The 15,463-nt window shown below is 51.6% G+C and overlaps 1 pseudogene; it reads left to right on the top strand.

Annotated features, from left to right (window-relative positions):
- Window positions 1–9,693: 9,693 nt before the first annotated feature.
- On the top strand, window positions 9,694–15,182 carry LOC141997612 (duodenase-1-like; annotated as a pseudogene).
- The last annotated feature ends 281 nt before the right edge of the window (window positions 15,183–15,463 follow it).

Below are 15,463 nucleotides of genomic sequence, written 5' to 3'. Positions count from 1 at the left end.
AGTGATTGCTGAGGGGCGAGGGAAAGTTTCCCACAATGGGGGAAGGAGCAATGCAACCCGGCCAAGGAACCTTTCCTAGAGAGCTCTCTGGAGGGTTCCCGTGAAATCTTGCTGTGCATCAACACACTGTGCTGCCGCACTGCTTAGCTGCACAGGGTAATTCACAGCACACGTAAACACAGCTGGTCTTGTACATTTCTATCCCTTCTACGCTATACAGAGTAAAGGAAAGCTGAACGTCATATAACTGGGCAGGATCAACTCCAAAAGATTACTTACCAGGGGTCTCCTCTCCTGTTTCTTGCTTGCCAGAGTGGGGCTGCTGGGACTGACTAGACACCTCCAGAGTGGCGAACAGTTCCTGACTCACCGCCACACCGGACGACCCTGCCATGGGCTCCGCATCATCATCCAACTCCACCTCCTTGTCCACGACTTTGTACTTGGGGTTACGTCCACTGTCCACTGCCTCCAGCCCCGCCGAAGTATCCACAAGGCTCTTAGCGGTGGAGGTGGGATCGCCACCAAGAATGGTCACAGGTCTTCGGTGCAGCACTGGAGTGGCAATTTGCCTCCCTTGCCTTCTGGTATGCCTGCCTCAGCTCCTTTATATTCGCTCGGCACTGCACCGTGTCCTGTTCATAGCCCTTATCACACAAGCCACAAGAAATCTGCCTGTAGGTATCGAAGTTCCTACGGCTGGAGCACCGCTGGGACTGCACAGCCTCCTCTCCCCATATACTCAGAAGATCCAACAGCTCTGCAGAGCTCCAAGTGGGAGAGCATTTACCATGTAGAGCCGCCATGGTCAGCTGGGAAAATGTCATATGAGCTCTCCATGCCGAGCAAACAGGAAGTGGAATTTCAAAAATTCATGGGGCTTTAAAGGGGGAAGGGGGTGGATGCTTGCTTACCTGGCGGCAAGGCAGCGGAGTCCGAACTGCTGACCAGAGCGGTCAGGATGGGCATTGTGGGACACCTCCTGGAGGCTATTTACATGGCCAAACCAAGCGTGGTGTCTACACTGACACTTTATCGATAAAACTTGGGCTCAAAAATCTCTATGCCTCTCGTCGAGTTGGTTTTATTTTGTCACCAAAACAGGTGATTTTTTTCTGCAAAAGTAGCACTGTACTGTGTACACCTCCACTGTTTCATTGGGAAAAGCTGCCTTTTGCTGCCAAAACTGTGTACACAAGGCCTTAATAACACCATACAAATGAACCTCATAACTTTACATAGAATCATAGAATATCATGGTTGGAAGGGACCCCAGGAGGTCATCTAGTCCAACCCACTGCTCAAAGCAGGACCAATCCCCAATTTTTGCCCCAGATCCCTAAATGGCCCCCTCAAAGGATTGAATTCACAACCCTGGATTTAGCAGGCCAATGCTCAAACCACTGAGCTATCCCTCCCACAACGTTGCCACCTGTATTTTACCAGGATCATAGTGATCAGCAAATTCTGATTTTTTCAAATGATACCTCACAAGGCACACTTTGTACGAAATTTATCATAGACCTGTAAAGGGGGTGAACACAGGGGTTGAAGCCCGGACAAGCACTGCCCGGGGAACCCCACCGTAATCGGGTTTGACCAGAAATGTTCACATCGAACAGCTTCCTTTTGGAAACAGCGACTTTGACTACACTACAATTTTCAATGTGCCAATGTTGATTCTGATTTCGATTTTAAGTCAAAATGTTGCTTTGAAACCCAGCCCTCTGAGACGTCCGCGACAACTTGTCACAGACAGTCGGACATTTCTGTGATGCCGAGATGCCCAGGCAGGTAAATTACCCCTGTGTCCGACCCTCTCTTCAATAGTTCAGCAAAGGACGGGTGGTGCAGGTGCTTTTCTTTTTTTTCCTGAAAACACCAGCTCCTGAAGTCACACAATCAGGTGTAAATTTTTAGCACTGAGGGTAATTAACCACTGGGACAACTTGTGGCTGGTGGATTCACCATTCCTGCTGAGTTTTAAATCAAGACCGGATATTTTCCTAAAAGCTCTGCTCTGGTTCAGCCAGGAGTGAATTCAGGGCACTCTCATGAGCTGTGTTATACAGGAGATCAGAGGAGATGATCACAGGGGCCCCTTCACAACTTGGTATCTATAAATAAAGTGTGAATCTCACCCTTCTTTGTTTTTTAAAGAGGAAGGTTTAGTTCTTGTGGTTGCAGAGCAGAAGTGGAAACATTAACGATTACAAACCCCTGAAGTCAGGTCAAAAGACCCCGATGTTCAGTATTTTTAGCAATCTCTGGATTTTTAAGCCAGTCTGTGATTCTTTGGGGCTGGACTCAGGATTTTTGACCATTTGAGGCCAACAGATGTGTCCACCCCAGGTGTCAACCAGTGAATGATTTCAGATCACCTGCCTCTCGGCTCCAGCCTGGGTCGGTTCCTGGCCAGTGCATCCCCACTTCTTCTTGTGCCAACGCCGTCCTCAGCTTCCATAGCTTTCTGGAGTCCGTCCCCCCCAATATGTCTAGAGCCCCCCAGATTACCTCCCAGGCTGCGTTAGGCCCAATAAGCCAAGCTCCCTTTGTCCCCTCCTCAAGGGTGGGCTCTCCGCCCCCCCAGGTGTCCTACGAGCCCTTCCCCGCCCTGCCCCAGTCTGAATCCCTCTGTCTGGCACATGCAGTGAGGCCCCTGCTGGGAAGCTGGGGAAGGCAGCTCCCAAAGAGGGACAGGAGGAGCTCGCTGAGGTCTCAGCCCTGGGTTCACAGGCTGGGCAGTCGGAGGCCAGCGTCCCATGTCCCCAGGAGGCCTGGTGACAGGAGTGAGTGGGAGCCCCAAAGCTAGGGACAGTGGCTGGGCTTGGCCCCCACCCGGCTGGCTCAGAAGCATGTGAGGCCCGGCATTTGGGTGTGCATGGGACAGCCTGGCACCTGCCAGTAGGGAACTGGGCCAGGGCCTCTGCCTGCAGAGACCCAGCCAGGGGGTAGCAAATAGAGAGACTGAGCCCTGCAGAAAGCCCAGGGGTGCACAAAGAGGCCTGGGGTGAGGGGGGATGTGGCATCCGGCTGGGACCCTCAGACATTTCTGAGACACATGAGTGGGAGCTGCTTGTGTCTCACCTTCAGCATTTGGGGAGAAGGCTGCCCATGGGGTGAGGCCTGGCCCACAGCTGGGGTGACAGCATGCACGGCTGGGATGCTGCACAGCTGAAACGACACACAGCTGTGGTGATGCACAGCTGGGGCCATGCCATGCACAGCCCGGGGCAAGGCACAGCTGGGGCAAGGCACAGCTGGAGCTATGGCATGCACAGCTGGGTGATGCACACCGGTAGCCAGGCCTGTCTAGAGCCGAGCTCAGGAGCTCTGCAGCTCATGGGACTCTCCCACCCCCTCGCTGGCTTGCTGCTGAGTGTGGCCAACACCTCCAGCCCAGGTGAGACATCAGCCCCTTGTCTCCCTGACGTGAGGAGAAGAGGGGGGCAGCTGGAGATGCAGACGGGGGGTGGGGGAGGTTATGCAGAGTGACTGAGCTCAGGTTCTCAGTGCGCGGATTCCGGGCCTCAGCTGAGATGTTGCAGCATAAATGGAGCTTTTGTTCCCAAGGTGTGATCGTGCTGAACCCACCAGCCCCCCGCCCTGGGGTGGATTGGAGCTGACGCTTCCTAGAGGAAAAACAATGAGGAGTCCTTGTGGCACCTTAGAGACTAACAAATTTATTTGTGCATAAGCTTTCGTGGGCTAAAACCCACTTCATCAGATGCATGGAGCGAAAAATACAGTAGGCAGTATGTATATTACAGCACATGAAAAGATGGGAGTTGCCTTAACAAGTGCGGGGGGGTCAGTGTAACGAGGCCAATTCAATCAGGGTGGATGTGGCCCATTCTCAACAGTTGACAAGAAGGGGTGAGTATCAACAGAGGGAAAATTACTTTTTGTTGTGACCCAGCCACTCCCAGTCTTTATTCAGGCCACATTTTATGGTGTCCAGTTTGCAAATTAAGTTCTGCAGTTTCTCGTTGAAGTCTGTTTTTGTTGAAGAATGGCCATTTTTAAGTCTGTTATTGAGTGTCCAGGGAGATTGAAGTGCTCTCCTATTGGTTTTTGAATGTTACAATTCTTAATGTCTGATTTGTGTCCATTTATTCTTTTGCGTAGAGACTGTCCGGTTTGGCCAATGTACACGGCAGAGGGGCATTGCTGGCACATGATGGCATATATCACATTAGTAGATGTGCAGGTGAATGAGCCCCTGGTGGTGTGGCTGATGTGGTTAGGTCCTATGATGGTATCCCTTAAATAGATATGCAGACAGAGTTGGCAACGGGGTTTGTTGCAGGGATTGGTTCCTGGGTTAGTGTTTTTGTTGTGTGGTGTGTGGTTACTGGTGAGTATTTGCTTTAGGTTGGGGTGGGCTGTCTGTAAGTGAGGACTGGCCTGTCTCCCAAGGTCTGTGAGAGTGAGGGATTGTTCTTCAGGATAGGTTGTAGATCCTTGATGATACGTTGGAGAGGTTTTAGTTGGGGGCTGTAGGTGACGGCTAGTGGCGTTCTGTTACTTTCCTTGTTGGGTCTGAGCTGTAGTATGTGACTTCTGGGTACCCTTCTGGCTCCGTCAATCTGTTTCAACCTCTTCTCTGCAACTGCAAGGTCTAAACCTTCCTCTTTCATGAAAGAAAGAAAGAAAGAAAGAAAGAAAGAAAGAAAGAAAGAGGTAGGTAGGTGAGATTCTCATATTATTTCTAGATTCCAAGGCACAATACAGGTCATGAGAGTGCCTTGAATTCACCCCTGGTTGAACTTGAGCACAGCTTTTAGGAAAATATCCGGTCTTGATTTAAAACTTCGCAGGGATGGAGAATTTACCACAACCCATGTCAAACTGTTTGTGACATGTTCTCAGGGACATCTCACAGGGATGGGTTTCAAAGCAACATTTTGACTTAAAATCAAAAAACTTTGTCAAAATCAACACTGATTTGAATCCACCAGGATCCTTGTAAGTTGTCCCAGTGGTTAATTACCCTCGGTGCTAAAAATTTACACCTGATCGTGTGACTTCAGGAGCTGGCATTTTCAGCAAAAAAGCACCCGGACCCCCACTCCCTTGATGAAATATTGAAGAGATGATCAGACAAAAGGGGTAACATAGCTGCCTGGGCCTCTCTGAGTCAGAAATGTCAAACTGTCTGTGACAAGCTGTCGGGGACATCTCAGGGTTTCAAAGCAACATTTTGACTTAAAATCGAAAAACTTTATGAAAATCGACATTAGCTCATTGAAAATAGCAACTTCGACAAAACCACAGTTCCCAAAAGGAAGCTGTTTGATGTGCAGGTTTCTGATCATACCCAGTTACTGTGGGGTTCCCCAGGTAGTGGAGAATCAGACTCAGTCAGGGCTTGTGACAATCTGTACCCTTAGGTTCACCCCTTTTACAGGACTGTGCTAAATTTCATACAAAGTATGCCTGGAGAGGTATCATTTGTAAACTCATAATTTGCTGATCATTATGGTCCTTGTAAAATACGTGTGGCTACATTGTATGCAAAGTTGTAATATTCCTCTGTATGGTGTTACTAAGACATGTTCCAAATCTGGGGAACAACAGCCACAAACCAGTTCCTCAGAGACAAAAGGAAAGCCCACACCTCAGTCAGGTGCCAGCAAAATCAAGTGGACCCTGACCTGGTTAAGTGGCCATTCTTTGGCCACTGTCCACTAGAGGACGACGCCCAGATGGCACAATACACAGCTGGAGCTATGTACACCTGCAGTGTCAAGGTTCCTCCCCCACTCTGAACTCTAGGGTACAGATGTGGGGACCTGCATGAAAACCTCCTAAGCTTACTTTCACCAGCTTAGGTTAAAACTTCCCCAAGGTACAAATTAATTTTATCCTTTGTCCCTGGATCTCCACTGCCACCACCAAACTCTAACTGGGTTTACTGGGAAACGTAGTTTGGACATGTCTTTCCCCCCAAAATCCTCCCAACACTTGCACCCCACTTCCTGGGAAAGGTTTGGTAAAAATCCTCACCAATTTGCATAGGTGACCACAGACCCAAACCCTTGGATCTGAGAACAATGAAAAAGCATTCAGTTTTCTTACAAGAAGACTTTTAATAGAAGTAAAGAAATCCCCTCTGTAAAATCAGGATGGTAGATACCTTACAGGGTAATTAGATTCAAAACATAGAGAATCCCTCTAGGCAAAACCTTAAGTTACAAAAAAGACACACAGACAGGAATAGTCATTCTATTCAGCACAGTTCCTTTCTCAGCCATTTAAAGAAATCATAATCTAACACATACCTAGCTAGATTACTTACTAAAAGTTCTAAGACTCCATTCCAGGTCTATCCCCAGCAAAAGCAGCATACAGACAGACACAGACCCTTTGTTTCTCTCCCTCCTCCCAGCTTTTGAAAGTATCTTGTCTCCTCATTGGTCATTTTGGTCAGGTGTCAGCGAGGTTACCTTTAGCTTCTTAACCCTTTAGAGGTGAGAGGATTTTTCCTCTGGCCAGGAGGGATTTTAAAGGGGTTTACCCTTCCCTTTATATTTATGACTAGAGGACAACGCCCAGATGGCACAATACACAGCTGGGGCTATGCACACCTGCAGTCATGCCTGTCTAGAGCCAAGCTTGGGTAGCTTGGGCCAGCTGGTGGGACCCCCCGGGGAGCAGCTCTGGACTCTGAGTCCTCCTCACACACAGTGCTGGGCGCTCCTGGGCCCTCCCATCTCTGGGGCAGGGCCCGCTGTTTGCAGTGCACATGTGAGCCATGCACATCTGGAGCTGTGCACATCTGGAGCCGTGCATGCCTGGAGCTGACTTGGAGGAAGCCCGTGCTCTGCATCTTGCCAGTCCGTGAGCACAGTGGGGTATTTCCTCTGTCCTGGTGTCTCTCCCGTCTAGTGGTGAATGTGCCTAAGGCTGACTCATCTCAGATCCAGGGGATGGAGGTAGCACAGGGGCCAAAACCCTGCACTAACCTCGATGGTGTTTACACCCCAGCTGAATTTGACCCCATTGTCTCCATGCCTCTCATCCTCTGGATCCTAGCAGAAGTTGGCTCAATTACTTTAGTGTTGGTTGAGTTAGTCCGAGGAGACAACAGCCACATCTGGGGGCACTTCAAAGCATGGTTGATATGACCCAGCGTTGTCCATCCCCAGACTCGCTGTGACAGAATGGACCCCAGTGTCCACACCCCTCATGCTACTGTAATAATCCTTGAACGCAGGATGCCTGGTAAGGTATCGTCTGAAAACACAGAATTTCTCCCCAACCCAGGCAAGCAGGAGGGCACCCAGCAGCTGGGCAGAGCATGGGGCAGGATCCCCCAGCTGGACTGGGAGCAGCAGGGACACACTTACACCATCCAGCTGCTGTCACTGGCATGAGCTCCTCAGTGTAACAGCTGAGCTCTGTGATCCGGGGGCTTGAAGAGGATCTCAGGTCTGGGTGGAGAGCCTCTCCCCACCCATCGCCCTCTGCACCTGTTACTGTCACCTGCCGGCTGGTGTCCTCTGGGATCCAGACCGGCTCCATGAAATATCATCCCCAGCATCTTTAATTCCCTCTTGGGCCTTGTCACCCAGACAGGGGAGCCCCAGCCGCTCAGGGGTTAAACGCTTCTGTGCCAGCTGCCCCTAGCTCAGGCAGGGGGAAAAATAAGTCCCTGGGACCCAACTGCTCTGTATTCACCTGCCTTTGCCAGCAGTGGGGCTGGGGAAATGGGGCACAGAGCCTTTCCCCTCTGGTGGGTGCAGGCCCAGATCTGGCCCCAGACTGGGCGGCTGGCTGGCTCAGGGGACTGGGGATGGGACACAGGGCTTTTCCCCTCTAGGAAGCATCAGTTCCAATCTGCCCCAGGGCGGGGGGCTGGCTGACTCAGAGAGATCAGACCATGGGAACAAAAGCTCGGTTTATGCTGCAGTGTCTCAGCTGAGGTCTGAAATCCGCGCGCCCAGCCCTGTGCTCAGTCACCCTCTGTAAACCCCTCTCTGCATCTCCAGTCCCCCGCACTGTTCCCCTCATGTCAGGGAGCCAAGGGGCTGATGACTCACCTGGGCTGGAGGTGTTGGCCACATTTAGCAGCAAGGCAGCGCGGGGGAAGGAGACTCCCATGGGCTGCAGAGCTACCGGAGCTCGGCTCTAGACAGGCCTAGCGGCAGGCATGCATGGCCCCAGCTTTGCATGCCGTAGCTCCAGCTGTGGACCATGCCTTGTCCCATGAGTGGCCTTCTCCCCAGCACGTTGAGAGGGGTATAGAAACGTGGGGCTTGAAGAGACCTCAAGAAGTCATGAAGCCCAGCCCCCTGCACTGAGGCAGGACAAAGCAAACATACATCATCCCTGACAGGTGTTTGTCCAACTTCTTCTTAAAAACCTCCAACGATGGGGATTCCACAACCTCCCTTAGGAGCCGGTTCCAGAGCTTAACTACCCCGAGAGTTAGAAAGACTTTCCTAATATCTATCTTGAATCTCCCTTGCTGCAGATTAAGCCCATTATTTCTTGTCCTGCCTTTAGGGGACATGGGGGACAATTGATCCTCATACTCTTTAGAACAGCCCTGCACAGATTTGCAGGCTGGTATCAGGTCCCACTCTGGTGTCTTTTCTCAAGACTAAACATGCCCAGTTTTTTTAACCTTCTCTCACAGGGCAGGTTTTCTAACCCTTTGATCATTTGTGTTGCTCTCCTCTAGCTTCTCCCCAGTTTATCGACAGCTTTCTGTAGAGGAGGGCAGAAGAAATGATCCATCGGTCCCATCTGGCCGTTATTTCTCTGGTTCTACGAACCTCTCTGCAGCAGCGAGATAAACACCTTTCCACCTTCACAGCGTTTCCTTCTCTTTCTTCAGGGCAGTGCTGTTAAACAGAGGCTGCCTCCTAATTGTGTAACCAATGCCCCGAGGTTTGCTCACTGTTTGGGAGGCAGGAGCCCTAAGTGCTGTCAGTTACACTGCTTATTATTGCACTGCTAGGTCCGATGGACCCCAGCTGGAGCCCTGGCCCATTGACTCCAGCAGAGCTCCGGCCAATAGACTCCAGCTGGGGACCTGGCCCATGGGCTTGGGAGGGGGAGGGAAATGGGGCCCAAGGCCTTTCCCTTCTAGTTGGCGCTGGCTCTGATCCAGCCACAGGCTGTGGTTGAGAATCACATATATCAGTCTCCCAGCTTTCTCACATACATCAGTCTCCCAGGCAAGGGCTTTCTCAGAAACGTTGCTATCACAGATACAGGGGTGTCTGATCTGAGTCATCCCCCAGGCCCTGCTCATGCGAGTGGTGAGAGACGCTTGAGAAAGACCAAAGGGCCGAGTTCCCACCTGCAACTGAGATGAGACAGGGTTAAGCACAGCCTCTGCTACCACAGAACCTGGGGAGGGGTGGGGGACAGCTGAGACGCTAGTATTAGCAGGTTCCTCTCCTCCCCCAGCCCAGTTCCAGATGTGTCCACATGTGCCCAGAGGTGCCTATTGCCAGAGGCCGCGGGGCTCCAGGTGCTGAGCATCCCCAGATGTTGCCCAGCTGTGGTGAGGATGTGACTGAGCCAGGCCCAGCCCTTTCCCCCACCTGCTCAGCTGTGCCTCCAGAGAGCTACCCAGCAGCTGAGTCTGACCCCGAGGTTTCCTGTCCACAGCCCAAGCCGTGGCTATAAGACCCCCAGGGCTGAGTCAGATGCACTTTCCCTGATCCACTACTGACAATGCTGCTGCTGCTGCTCCTGCTGCCCACAGCCTCCCTCTTGCCACTCAGGGCTCAAACTGGTGACTGCTGGGGGGAATGGTGACCCCCAACCCCATGGGGAGCTCATCAAGGCATCCCCAGTCCAGGCACAGCTGTTCCCCAGAAGGGTGAGGTCCCCTGAGGTCAGGACTCTTCCCTGGCACTCAAGGCACGGAAGCCCCACAGGACATCAAGGGCACCACATGCCCCTGGGGTGTGGTGAAGACAGGCCATCCATGCGGGGTGCAGGAGGAGTGGGGGCAGCTGGGGAAGGGAGGAGGCCCCTTTATCTGGGGCCAGCAGGGGGACATAAGAACAGCCATAATGGGTCAAACCAAAGGTCCAACTAGCCCAGTATTCTGTCTTCTGACAGTGGTCAATGCCAAGTGCCCCAGAGGGAATAAACACAACAGGTAATCATCAAGGGATCCATCCCCTGTTACCCATTCCCAGCTTCTGGCACACAGAGGCTAGGGACACCATCCTTGCCTATCCTGGCTAATACCCATTGATGGACCTATCCTCCAGGAACTTATCTAGTTCTTTTTTGAACCCTGTTCTAGTCTTGGCCTTCACAACAGCCTCTGGTAAGGAGTTCCACAGATTGACTGTGCGTGGTGTGAAGAAATACTTCCTTTTGTTTGTTTTAAACCTGCTGCCTATTAATTTCATTTGGTGGCCCCTAGTTCTTGTGTTATGAGGAGTAAATAATACTTTCTTAATTACTTTCTCCACACCAGTCATGATTTTATAGATCTGTATCATATCCCCGCCTTAGTTGTCTCTTTTCCAAGCTGAAAAGTCCCAGTCTTATTAATCTCTCCTCATACGGAAGCTGTTCCATACCCCTAATTATTTTTGTTGCCCTTTTCGGACCCTTTTCCAATTCCAATATATCTTTTTAGAGATGTGGTGACCACATCTGCACACAGTATTTAAGATGTGGGTGTACCATGGATTTATATAGAGGAAATATGATATTTCTCCCTTATTATCTATCCCTTTCTTAATGGTTCCCAACATTTGGTTAGCTGGGGACTGGTTGGCATCACCGCAGACTTGCCCAAAGAAGCTGCGGGTGAGGGTACCCGCTGTGGCCGAGGGCACCTCTGCTCCTATAGGGCAGGGTCAATCAGCCACCATGACAAACATATCGGCCCCCAGCATGTGAGATGCCTTGGAGATCTATCCCCATACACACCCCATCTGTCTGTCATATAGACACACAGACAGGTGTGTATCTATCCATCCCCAAAGACACCCGTCTGTCTGTCTGTCTATCTATCTATCACAGAATATAACCCTGTGTCCACTATTGTAGTAATCTTTGTACACAGCACACCTTGTGAGGTATCATCTGAAAATGCGTAAGTTGCTGCTCATTATTGTCCTAGTTAAATATGTGTGGCAACATTAAAGTAAAGTTATAAGATTCCACTCTCTGGTGTTACTAAAACATGTGGCCAAACTAGAGAGAAAGCCAGGTGTAAACAAGGCTGATGGGCCATCAGGTGCTAAGTGGCCATTCTTTGGCAGGAAAGTGGGCAGGGGCAAAAAAATCTACATTTTAGCAAAGAAATAGAATGGAGTTCCCGTCCACAGAGAAGGCCTGTCACCCTGTTCCCAGCTCCTCTCTCTCTCTCTCTGTCCCTCGACTGACTGCATGAGATGGGACAAAGGAAGCAGCCATTAAACAGAAGGGGTCCTGGCCTAAGAAGTTTGGCCAGTAATACTACTGAGAGCACATGGTGAAAAAATCATTGCTTTGAATTTAACCTGGTTTGTTAAGTTAGGCACCAACTGTGTTTGATCTTTGTTCTTGTAACCATTCCTGACCTTTATGCCTCGTGACTCGGACTCCCTTGAAATCTCTCTCTGGGTAGTTAATGAACTTGGTTTATTGTTTTATCTGATCCAGTGTGTTGGAACTGAAGAGCCTGGGAAACTCCACTTGGGGCAACGGGATGTCTGCATATCGTTTCTACTAATAAAATGACTGACTTTATATAATTGGTACTGTCCAGGAGAGGGCTGGGCTGTAGAGGACATTTCTGGGGGGAAATCTCAGACTGGGGCTGCGTTGGGGTCACCCTGCAGCATACCCATGGCTGGGAAGAGACAAGGTCTGGCTGGCTGGCTGGCAGCATCTACACAGACACAGCTGGGAGTGACTTAAACCTGGAGGCTGTTTGTGAGCAGCCCAGACTGGAGGCTGTGAGCAGCAAGGTATTGCAAAAGGCACCCACTTAGAGGGCAGGGGTGACACAGCTACTCATTGGTCTGGATTGCACACAGGGTATGTCACACTCCCCCAACCCCTGGCTTCATCTCCCTCGCTGGCATGCAATAAAGGGTGTGTGACACAGGGCTCAGCAGGTCTGATTGTGTCCAGCAGAGGGCAGCGATGACTCAGACACCAGCCTGGTCATGGCAATGCAAACCCCCCTCTCCACTAACTCTTGCTGGGGTGGGGGTTGCTCTTCCAGGGCGGATCATCGGAGGGAACATATCTGGCCACACTCCAGACCCTACATGGCCTACCTGGACGTGAGAATGGGCCAGGTGAACACACAGATGTGCAGAGGGCTGTTGGTGAAGAAAGACTTTGTCCTAACGGCTGCTCACTGCAGCTGTATTCCAGGGTAAGCGGGGACAGGGAATGAGACCCAGCCCTGTGGGGTGGTGCCCCAGGAGGTCCTAGAGCTCTCAGTTCCCAGATTTCAGGGAGGAGAGATCAGGATAGGGACTGGGACACAGGGTGGCAGGGCAGGGACCTCACCCCTTGGGGGCCCCACGGCTCCCAGCACCAGTGGGGAAAGACTGGGACACGGAATGGGAGCCAAGCATCCAGGACAGCAATAAAGGGCCCTCATCCCTAAGGGGCCCCACAACTCCCAGCTCCTGTGGGGAGAGGCTGGGACAGGGACTGACCCAGGCATCCAGGATGGCAGTGTAGGCCCCTCACCCTAGGGGGGCCCACAGCTCTGAGCTGCCAAGCTGGGAAAGACCGGGACAGGGAAATGGACTGAAGTGTCCCCACAGCTCCCAGCCGGGTCAGTCTCCTTCCTCCTTAGTGGCACTTTATTCCCCATTTAATAGCAACATCACAGTCATCCTCGGAGCCCACAATGTCCACGAGCCGGAGGAAACCCAGCAGTGCCTGCGTGTGCGACGCATCATCCCCCACCCAGAATTCACCAGGGACCCCTTCACCAATGACCTCCTGCTTCTGCAGGTACCGGGAGTCCCACCCTGGGCTTTGACGCAAACAGCTGCAATGCAAGGGTGCCCTCTAGGGACGCTGAATGTCACCCACACTGACAGGACAGGGGCTGTATCCTGGACAGCAGCGACTCTGGAAGGGACTTCGGGGTCATAGTGGAAATCAGCCCAGCACAAGGCTGGAGCTAAGCAGGCAGATGCCGTCCTTGGGTGTGTAAACCGAGAAATAGCGAGTAGGACCAGGGAGGTGTGGTGCCCTCAGGATATGGCCATGAGGAGACCATGATTGGAGCCTGTGGCCAGCTCTGGTGTCCACACCTCACACAGCACGTTGGCAAATTGGAACAAGCTCCAGGAAGAGTCTGAGATCTGGAGACGCGGCCTAAGAGGGAGAGCTCCAAGGAGATCGATCTCCTGAGGTTACTGTAGGGGAGAAAAGGACTCGACCACAGTCTGTAGGACTCTCCATGGGGAAGGCTTTCTGAGGGTAGGGGGCTCTTCAGCCTCGCTGTCCTAGGCAGGACTAGACCGGCTGACCAGGGGCTGATGCCAGACAAATTTGGGCTAGAAATCCGGTTCGGGTTTGTATCGGGAGGGAAATAACCATTGGAACAACTGAGCTAGAGATGTGATGGATTCTCCATCCCTTGGAGTCCTTATGCTGAGGTGGGACGTCTCTTCCCATTAGCCTCACCTTAGCTCAACCGGATCGTACGGGCTGGATGTTGGTCCAGTCCAGCGCCCTCTACCTGCCACTAGTCCAGGTCTGGTGCTTCCTACCAGCCGACCTTTCCGGTTCAGTCCCCCGCGGAGTCACTTCCAGTCCCTGCTATCCCCTGGCCTGCTTCTACCATCTCCTGTTGCATCTCCTCCACGCTGCTGTTCCCTCTCCAGTCCTAGCTCCTCCTGCACCCTCTCGGGCCCCCCACAGCCTTCCCTGCCTGAGCTGGAGGGGCAGCTGCTCCCCTGACTAACTCCTTCCTGGGTGTCCCGGAGTGGGTCCTTAAGGGAGGTTTTCACACTGACCCCCAGCCAAGCAGCCAGGCTGATCCCAAACCCTTTCTCTCCCCCCGTCGTAGCTGGAGAAGAAGGTGGAGGTGACGGAGGAGGTGAAGCCGCTCAACTTGCCCTCAGCTCATTCCACCCCAAAGGCGGAGGAGAAGTGCCTGGTAGCCGGATAGGGGCTCACTAGCCCGAATGCCATTGTGCCCCCTAGTACCCTACATGAGGTGCAAGAGCAGGTGCTGGATAAGGACACGTGCATCATGTATTATCCTGGCTACAAGCACGCCAGCATGCTGAGTGCAGGGACCCCCTTTCAGAGGGGATCGGCTTACATGGTAAATATCCATCCCACCCTTGTGAGCCCGCCAGTCCCCGCCCTGGTGCCAGATGGGAGCCAAGGCCTCCTAGAGGGGAAAGGCCTCGTGTCTCATTCCCCACCCCTGAGCCAGCCAGTGCCCTGCCCTGGGGTTGGATCAGAGATAGCGCCCCCTAGAGGGGACAGGCCCCGTGTCCCATTCCTCCTTCTGGTCAGTCTCAGCGTTTTCTTTCCTGTCACATGACTGCAAGTATTTTGGTGACTGATTTATCCTCTAACACTCCTCCTTTCTCTCCTGTGTTTGAAGGGGGATTCCGGGGGACCCCTGGTGTGTAACAGGGTACCCCAGTGCATTGTCTCCTATGGACGAGTGAACGGTTCTCCACCTGCGAGATACAGATGGCTTGCTAAATTCATCCCGTGGATTGGTGACAGATGCGCTTGTTCCAGCAGTAATGAAGACACACACCAAGAGAGAAGCACGGTGCCCATGGACCTCACGCCTCTGTTTGAAACAGAGTTCTCCACATAGTCTTTCTTAGGGTTTTAGACTGCTGCCCATCACCGTAGTATCTAGGCGCTATATTATTAATGTTAAACTGGAAAGTGGCATTGGCTGCCTTCAAGCAGGTCTCTGACATATTGTTAGGCTTGGAAGGATTCAATTTCTATTGGCAAATGTCGGTAAACATCAATTTAGCTGCTCACACACAAACTGATGGAAAAATACGTCCATTGAAAATCATCGAAATTTACAGGTAGGCAAAGTAAGGAAAATGCTGCTTGAGAATGGCTCTGTTTGATTTCAGGATATGTACTTTGTATATTTTGACATGTGATGTTGACCATTTGTGCTTTAACCATTATAAAGTGTTGACTTTGTGAATCTAAACATCTACTCTCATGAAATAACTATTGTCAGGCACCCCCCCATTGTCTGTCATCCCCACAATTTCCTGCAACTGTGAAAATGTAAATCAATAAAAATGGAGAAAAAATGCTTAAAATAAACATAGTTATTATCTGCTGAAACACGAAACAAATACAAATTGAATTTTGCCAAGCCTACCTGTGGACAATCACAGGCCTGGTTGAAATCAATGGATGTGCAAAGCAGTCTTCTTTCAGCCTCAGTGGAAGGAGCAATTAAATGCTGCTTTATGTAGTGATTGCTGGAAACAATAGAAGCCACTGCCGCAGGCCTTGG

Source organism: Natator depressus, chromosome 13 (assembly GCF_965152275.1).
Source record: "Natator depressus isolate rNatDep1 chromosome 13, rNatDep2.hap1, whole genome shotgun sequence".
Lineage (NCBI taxonomy): Eukaryota > Metazoa > Chordata > Testudines > Cheloniidae > Natator > Natator depressus.
This window is presented reverse-complemented; position numbering and strand designations above follow the sequence as displayed.